The following is a 4,045-nucleotide window of genomic DNA, read 5'->3' as shown; positions in this document are numbered from 1 at the left end:
GTGACGACCATAACACTCACTTACACACACACACACACACACACAAATTACATTTCGTCTACATTTTCATGTAGGCCTGGGAAAATGTTGTTGTGACTTCAGTGTAGAGTATGTGGTGGTGTTTTTTGTGTGTATGGGAGCAAGTGAGTGAATGTGTTTCAAGCACGATAATCTTCAGTCATGTCAGTTAAACTGATGCATTCTTCTATCAGTGTTGACCCTGCCCATTCTCCTCCAGTTGCATCCTGTTTTCCTCATGGTATAGGAGTAAAAATGATGTGCCTCTTGCACAAATAAAAACATTGTGTGTGTGTGTCTGCTGTTAATACTATACTCAGGTATTCCACAGTTATGGAAACCCTGTAAATATAAGGGAATTTTTAAATTGATTTAAAGACCTAAAAAGTGTTGTTTTTTTGTTTGTTTTGTTTTGTAGTAAATAAGATTTTATTCTAGTAATTTTATAAATTAAATTTAAAAAATAAAATAAAATATTAAATATTACTTATCGTAATAATACATATATTTAATAATAAATATAATAAATATTTTTTTAAATATGTATATATATTTTGTTATATTTTATATAAATGTAATATGTGTAAATATAGATCTTTATATATTATAAATCATGTTTATATGTATGTATATATATATATGTATGTGTATATATATATATATATATATTTTTTTTTTTTAAATGCATAAATATATATATGTAGAAGATATTCATTTCATTTCAAACATTGATTTACCCACACATCCATAATAATATAAACTAAGCAGCATTAAAAAGAATTTCACACATTAGTTGCTGCAGCTGTTCAGAAAAGACAGATAATTAAGCAGCCTTTCTGGCACCATTGGCTGCTCTTTTCTTCCTCGTGGTCTCGGTGAATGAGTAGTTGTCTAAACCCTGAAAGCGATATGTGACCCTGGACCACAAAACCAGTCATAAGGGTCCATTTTTTAAAATTGAGATTTATACATCATCTGAAAGCTAAGCAAATAAGCTTTCCATTGATGTATGGTTTGTTAGGATTGGACAATATTTGGCCGAGATACAACTATTTGAAAATCGAATCTGAGGGTGCAAAGAAAATCAAAATATTGAGAAAATCGCCTTTAAAGTTGTCCAAATTAAGTTCTTAGCAATGCATATTACTAATTAAAAATTAAGTTTTGATATATTTACAGTAAGAAATTTACAAAATATCTTCATGGAACATGATCTTTACTTAATATCCTAATGATTTTTGGCATAAAAGAAAAATCGATAATTTTGACCCATGCAATGTTTTTTTTGGCTGTTACTAAAAATATACCCCAGCGACTTAAGACTTAAGTTTTGTATGTTTGGTTTGGTCACATATGTCACCGCACTGGATTCCCATGGAAACAGGCTGCAAAGACAACAAATATGTCATTTATGTGAAATACTGATGAGTAGGGCATTAAGGTTTGCTCTTTTAAAAACAACATGAATATGTGGTGCCATAAATGAGGCAGAATTATTTACTGTGGTGCCGAAGTGACTGCAAATAAGAGTGGAAGTCAAGCGTGTTGATGTTGGGCTGTGCTCATGCTTATGCTCTGGCCAGGGGCAGGTCGGTCAGTCTGGGGATGCACACTCGAGAATGGCGTTCATGGCCTGCGGTACACAGTACAAGGGCTCCAGTGGAGGCAAGATCAGTTCAGCCTCCTCCCTGCAGGAGTAGAAAAGGGTTATTTACTGTAATGTACACTTTCAGTAGTGATTTACCCTACAATTAATGATCTTAATGTGACTTACAATACAATGCAATATATTTACTAAAAATTATATAAACGTAATCATTACTGTTATATTTGTTGCTATACTCTGTAATATGCTATGTAATATATAAAGCTAAACTATGTAATATATAAAGCTAAACTATGTAATATATAAAGTTCAAAGGTTTGGGATTAGTAAGGTTTTATTTTAAAATAAATTAATACTTTTATTCAGCAAGGATGCATTCGATATTTACCAAGCACATTATTAATGTTAATCAGCAAGAATGTAATGTGTTTATTAAATAAAGTTATATAAAGGTAAATTCAATATTCAAATGATAAATCAAATACTAGCACTGCCAATGGCATGGATTTGATTCTCTGGGAACAAACACAGATGCACTGTAAACTGTATTGGGTAAAAATGTCTGCCAGTTGAATGCATCCAAATGCAAAGAAGCATAGTATCTTTCTTTCTTTCTTTCTTTCTTTCTTTCTTTCTTTTATTGTCCACAAGTGGAAATTTATCTTTGGCTTCACAACACATTAAAACAAGCCTGGTACAATAAAAAACAAACACTTTACACAACAACCCTAATAAAAGTAAAATAAAATATAAAATAAATGACCAAAATCTTCATTGGTGAGCAAGTGATGTAATGAAGAAACAAATTCATCTACATCTTGGAAGTTGGATGGCCTGAGGGTGAGTACCTTTTCAGCACATTTTCATGGTGAACTATTCCTTACATATGATGGACTACATCAGGGGGTTCCAAACTCGGTCCTGAAGGGCCACTATCCTGCAAAGTTTAGCTCCAGCTTGCCTCAGCACACCTGCCTGGAGGTGTGTTAGTAAGACCTTGTTTGCTGGTACCTAGTTAGTACGACCTTGATTAGCTGGTTCACATGTGTTTAATTGGGGCTGGAGCAGTTAAACTCTGCAGGACAGTGGCCCTCCAGGAGCAGGATTGGACACCCCTGCAACTACATCTGGACACCTGTGTGAACTTACAAAAATACTCTAAAAATCACATTGGGACAAGTAAAAATCATTCCAAAAATGACTAGCCTATATCATTTGTTTGAACTTTGAAGATACCATTTCTGATAGGCTATTTTGTTTCAAACTTCTTACCCAGAAGAGAGCATAGCAGTTTACTTTCAGAGTCATCTACACCACTGGTTTTCAAACTTGTCCTGGAGGACCCCAAGCCCTGCACATTTTGTCCCCTTATCAGGGAGCTCCTCCAGAGCCAGTTATTAGCACCAACTCGCCATCTATGGTCTTCGTACGTGGTCTCAGCACGATCCGCAGACGAGAGCGCAGGATGAAGTAGGCCTACACTACGTCCAGAAGCATCATCTGTAAATCCAGTAGATCATGGTGTCCAAGTAGAGGTTTGTGCTTGTTTAAGGGAGTGAGTGAGACAACCAGGTTGCTCTGTCTCTAGACTAGCCAAGCTATTCCCCACAGAGGCTGTTTAGCTACTTCCGTCCTCAGGATTAGGTGAAAATACTTCGAGCAACCAATTAAACTACTTTTTCTGTGAGACTTCAAGACAGTACAGAGCCCCAAATCAAATGAGATGCAAGGAAAAGATATATTTAAATTATTTTGCATTTTCTAGCAAATGAATTGCATTCCCCCGATATTGTGAAGCCATTTTTTTTAAAGTTTTATAATGTTATTTCCATTATAAAAGTTTGGGGAAACGAAAACGTTTTACCAGAGAACGCACAAGCATTGAAATATAATTACCCATTCTTTATTTTGTCTTTATGTATTTTATATAGTTTTTATGTAAATATGGTAGTGTAGACACATCGAAAAGCAACGGTGGACAGTAATTTTTTACTTTGTTTAAGCCTACTGTAGCTACGTACAGTATTTTATTTGGGAAACGTTTGATTTTACTTTAATTTTATTTACTTTGATTTTATTTTTTACTTATAAGCAGAATATGTTTTACTACGTTAAAGGGGTCATATGATGTTGCTAAAAAGAACATTATTTTGTGTATTTGGTGTAATGAAATGTGTTTATGCGGTTTAAGGTTACAAAAAACACATTATTTTCCACATACTGTACATTATTGTTTCTCCTCTATGCCCTGCCTTTCTGAAACGCATCGATTTTTACAAAGCTCATCGGTCTGAAAAGCGAGGTGTGCTCTGATTGGCCAGCTATCCAGTGCATTGTGATCAGCCGAATACCTCAAGCGTGTGACAGAAATGTTAGGCCCCTTACCATATTGTGATGCCGTGTCCCGGCCGGAGCGACGAG

General features: G+C 34.9%; 1 pseudogene; it reads left to right on the top strand.

The window, feature by feature from the left end:
• The first annotated feature begins 1,637 nt into the window (after positions 1-1,637).
• LOC107680688 (somatomedin-B and thrombospondin type-1 domain-containing protein-like) overlaps positions 1,638-4,045 on the top strand; it is a 9,188-nt pseudogene continuing 6,780 nt past the window's right edge.

The sequence above is a fragment of the Sinocyclocheilus anshuiensis genome, unplaced genomic scaffold, assembly GCF_001515605.1.
Source record: "Sinocyclocheilus anshuiensis isolate Anshui unplaced genomic scaffold, SAMN03320099.WGS_v1.1 scaffold396, whole genome shotgun sequence".
Lineage (NCBI taxonomy): Eukaryota > Metazoa > Chordata > Actinopteri > Cypriniformes > Cyprinidae > Sinocyclocheilus > Sinocyclocheilus anshuiensis.
This window is presented reverse-complemented; position numbering and strand designations above follow the sequence as displayed.